At 44.9% G+C, this 5,226-nt stretch overlaps 1 pseudogene; it reads left to right on the forward strand.

Annotated features, from left to right (window-relative positions):
* The first annotated feature begins 614 nt into the window (after positions 1-614).
* LOC126197294 (5S ribosomal RNA) lies at positions 615-733 on the forward strand (annotated as a pseudogene).
* Positions 734-5,226: the final 4,493 nt, after the last annotated feature.

Consider the following 5,226-nt stretch of genomic DNA (forward strand, 5'->3'; position numbering starts at 1 on the left):
CTAACGGTGTGCGGGACCGTAGCCCAGCTTCATGGAGACGGTTGCGAATGGTCCTCGCCGATACCCCAGGAGCAACAGTGTCCCTAATTTGCTGGGAAGTGGCGGTGCGGTCCCCTACGGCACTGCGTAGGATCCTACGGTCTTGGCGTGCATCCGTGCGTCGCTGCGGTCCGGTCCCAGGTCGACGGGCACGTGCACCTTCCGCCGACCACTGGCGATAACATCGATGTACTGTGGAGACCTCACGCCCCACGTGTTGAGCAATTCGGCGGTACGTCCACCCGGCCTCCCGCATGCCCACTATACGCCCTCGCTCAAAGTCCGTCAACTGCACATACGGTTCACGTCCACGCTGTCGCGGCATGCTACCAGTGTTAAAGACTGCGATGGAGCTCCGTATGCCACGGCAAACTGGCTGACACTGACGGCGGCGGTGCACAAATGCTGCGCAGCTAGCGCCATTCGACGGCCAACACCGCGGTTCCTGGTGTGTCCGCTGTGCCGTGCGTGTGATCATTGCTTGTACAGCCCTCTCGCAGTGTCCGGAGCAAGTATGGTGGGTCTGACACACCGGTGTCAATGTGTTCTTTTTTCCATTTCCAGGAGTGTATTTTGCCACTGGCCTTGCCGCAGTGGTAACACCGGTTCCCGTAAGATCACCGAAGTTAAGCGCTGTAGGGCTTGGCTAGAACTTGGATGGGTGACCATTCGAGTCTACCGAGCGCTGTTGGCAAGCGGGGCTGCACTCAGCCCTTGTGAGGCCAGTTGAGGTGCTACGTGAGTGGGAAGTAGCGACTCTGGTCAGGAAAACTGACAATGGCCGGGTGAGTGGCGTGCTGACTACATGCGCATCCAGTGACATCGATAAGCAGAGGATGACATGGCGGTCAGTCGACACCGTTGAGTCTGACGAGGCCTGTTCCGACGTAGTTTAGTTTATCTTACTATAGACAGATTTACTTTTTTTTTTAAGGAGCATCATATTCGCTCTTGACTTTAGGAAATTTTACCTGTCTGTGAATCTCGACTACGAGAAGCTAATAACTGGACATTATTATGGTCTTTCTGTAATTAATCTTGGGGCTTATTGCCATTCTTGATATGTTCACCTCTTTCATCCTTTCCGAAGTTTATCTGAATTCCGGGGTCAGGGATTTTCTCTGCCTCGTGATGGCTGGGTGTTGTGTGCTGTCCTTAGGTTAGTTAGGTTTAAGTAGTTCTAAGTTCTAGGGGACTTATGACCACAGCAGTTGAGTCCCATAGTGCTCAGAGCCATTTGAACCATTTTTTTTATCTGAATTCAAAACAATCGAAATTATGTCGCTGGCAAAGCAAACTTGCTTCAGGTAGTACCCATCTATGAGTATTCCTTCCTCATTTGTTAATATGGCTTTCAAGGCTGCACAAAATAGTTTCCTTGAGAAAATAGCTTAACATCTGAATGTAAAAATATGAATTTCCGATCAGAAGTAAACATCCTGCCAGCAGGCAGTCAAATTTTAACACAGCACGTTGTCGGCAGCAAATAGACCATGACTCAGTACGACTAAGACCTGAAAAACACCGTGACGCATAATAGCAAGCCTACAGTTCTCAGGTTTCGACATGCAGCAGCACAGTACTCGGAAAGCGACGGCACCCAGCGGGATGGGTAGTTTCCTCCATGAGTTATATCTGCTAGATTCAGACTGTGTGCTCGACTCGGACTCAAACTCACAACCTTAGATTTTTGTGGCAAAGCTCTTACCCACTGAGATATTTACAAAATACACTGCCCGTCCTGTGATGCAAGTACATTGGACAGACGAGAAGAACATTTTCGATCCGATATACAGTAAGTACCAAATTATACTTTCATATTAAGGAACTACGAAAAAACAGCTGTTGCGAATCATGTGTGCAAAACAAACCATCTTTATAAGGGATAAGAACATGACTTATAAATTCTGCGTATAGACAAGAAGGGACGAAAACTTCCAAGACGAACTGGAGATAGCCACTCATGAAACAAATATGACAATATTCTTAACGCGCAAGTGAAAGACAGCAGAATGAGATTTCTTAAAGATTTTGTAGAATTATTTTGGAGCTGATGCATAATTACATATCTGCAACACATCTCTGACGAAATAGCTAGAGTCTGACTATCACAGACAACACTCAAGTAGTATATTTAAAATGCGAAAAAGCAGATGTCTAGTAGAGTAGCAAATATGGTTGAGCTAATAGCTGCGCTTACACTGTAATACCTAGGACATGTCAGCTCACAATTCCTACACACCTGGACAACCACCAACTTGACACTAACGCTGACGCGGAAAACGCGACCTGCGGCGCGGTACAGTCTGAGCTGGGACGACTACCGACACACGAAGACAATTTCACTGTAAGACGAGGACCGACAGCCCAACATGTTTTTTTTAATCTATTTCATTTTATTAACGCCGCAAATGTGCTGTTGACTTTTTAATGTTTTGCGAGGGAGGCTTGGTAAGGCTGATAAAAAAAAGGCAAGAAAATTTTTTTTTTGTAAAAACTCGGCTTACTTCTCCTATAGTAAGCTTTGAGGCATATACACTTGCTCCAGCGATCGAATAAGGAAAATAGGTTCTGTCAAACTCTGCAAAATGCTGGTTGACTACGACTATCACTTCCTCACTTGATGAAAACTTTTCCCAGCAAGCCAAATTTTCAAGGTAGGGAACAAGAAGAAGTCACGTTCCGCTACGTATGGTAAATAGAGTTGATGAGGAACCAATTCAAAGCTCAATTCGCGCACACTCGCCATTGTTATAGCTGATGTATGGGATTGTGCATTATCCTGGTAAAGAGCATTTTTTTCCGTGCCAACCTTGGTCTTTTTCAGCCAGGGTTCAGTTAAGATTCTGCCTTTTTCCGATTAATATATGTGGAGTATTCCCGGAGAATTCCAAAAAATAGTGGCCATCACCTTTCCACCTGACAAAATGTCCTTTGCCTCCTTCAGTGCACTTCACAAGCCTTTGGCCTTTGTCCATTGTTTTGACTGCCGTTTTGCTCTGGTGTGTAATAATGGATCCAGGTTGTGTCAATAGTCACAAGTTGGCGCAAAAAGTCGTGTGGATTGTGATTAAACATTCTGCTGAACTGTGCCGGAAGCACTTTTGATCGACTGTGAGCAATCGCTGCACGCACCTCGCACACATCTTCTTCGTAGCCAATTCTCCATACAGGAGATTATGCACCCGCTCAGTTAAGATGCCTACTGTCTCAGAAATCTCAAAAATTTTTATTCGGTGATCTTGCATTACCATATCATGGACTGTGTCAATGGTTTTCTTTGTGGTGACCTCAGTTGGACGGCTAGAGCGTGCTTCGTCTTCGATGTTTGTCCGACCACGTTTAAATTAATTGATCCAAAAGTAAATGGTCTTCAATAATGGTGCAGAGTCCGTGTGGACTTCATCCAGTTCTGGTTTGATTTGTACGGCAGTCCAACACTTCAAATCAAAATGTTTAACAACAGCACGAAACAGTTTCCTCCATTTTCAATAGCAGTTGGCACACTGATCAATTCAGATGGCTGTCAACAATGAATTGCACGATGTACATTGTTGAAATTCTTTATACGATCCTCGGAATAATTAAGCTTACCAATCACGAAGGCGAAACAAAAATGTTCCATTCTTTCATGGAAATTTACCAGACCTATCAAACAACCATCGTACTATTATGAGTTGAGGGTCACAACTAGACATAAACCGGTTAAATGCTACCAATTATTACTGTTAAAATACTCTGGAACAACCGCTACCTCACATCCTTAAAAAACAGAATATTAAATTTGTCAGAGTCGTGTAGGTCAGTCTTAGCACTTAACCTACGTTAAAACGGATCTCGAATATTCGTAATATGGTGCAATCTGCTACAAGAGAGCAGAATGACAGCATGGAGTTTCCAGCGTGGCGTTTTGCTGACGTATCACGGCGTCATCACTCAGCTGGTTAACAGCGTCGCAGCTTGCTTCTGGCTAAGCAAAGCTCCACCGTATAAGGCAGCACGAAATTTCCTTTGCTGTGTTTGACTAAAACACTTGAGACAAAAGCTCTCTCGTATCGGCAGAAACTTCGACATCATTGCTGGTAGTGGCAGTCTACTGGCGGAGGTCATCGTGTGAGGTCACGTCAATTAAGGCTCTCGGTAATGGATGAGAGATATTGTTTACTAAGAAACTGGGTGGCGAGGGTCGAGTTGCACGATTGATTTGGTTATGGCTCTGACCGATCGTTACATAGCCCGTGAGGCGAATCTGAGTGTGGTCGCATGTGCGAACTATTCTACGTCTATACTCTGCGACCCACTGTGAAGTGTATGCAAGAGGGTACATCTCATTGTACCAGCTATTACGGCTTCTTCTCGTTCCATTCTCGTAGGGAGTGAGGAAAGAATTATTGTTTAAATGCCTCTGTGTGTGTTATAATTATTCTAACCTTATCCTCACGATCCCTATGGGAACGATATTAGGGGGTTACAGTATATTTCTAGTGATCATTTAATGACAGTTCTTGAAACCTTGTTAGTAGAATTTCTCGGGCTAGTTCCTGTCTTTCTTGAAGAGTCTACCAGTTAAGTTCTTTCAACATCTCTGTGACATCCTCCTGCGCATCAAACAAACCTGTGACCATAACATCCTCGCAGCGCTACCAGGAGGCATTCGATCTCATGATGGAAACTCGTGATAATAATTTGGTTCAACAGTATATGTATGACGTGTGCCACTTTTGGTTGGAAGAGATTCTATCTGGCTTCTGGTGGCTGCCTGAAATTGTCAAGACTGGCAGTCTTGCTTGGGAGATGAAGGCAAGGCTTACCATCTGTAGCATCGTCGACTGGACCGATTGCGGGCTTTTGGTACAGAACTGAAAGGAGGGTCTGAATCAGATGCTGACACGGTTCTGTAACCGTGTAGGCTGCAGATTCCTTGAATTGTACTCTCGACATATACAGTCCGGAACATTGTAAATAGCGCACCAAGAGTGGACTATAAGATCGAAATGAAATTTATTAGACGTAATGATTCAGATGAGGGATTCGCTTGATCCCAAAATCAAGACAAGTGAACAAGTGTAGTGAGTACAAGTAGACAAATAGAACGCAGCATCAAAACGTGTTGGACGACCTTCTGCTGGAGTACATTCTGCAACACAGTCCGGTATCGAGTTGATTACACGTCTGATATTGCGCTGA

Source organism: Schistocerca nitens, chromosome 7, assembly GCF_023898315.1.
Source record: "Schistocerca nitens isolate TAMUIC-IGC-003100 chromosome 7, iqSchNite1.1, whole genome shotgun sequence".
NCBI lineage: Eukaryota > Metazoa > Arthropoda > Insecta > Orthoptera > Acrididae > Schistocerca > Schistocerca nitens.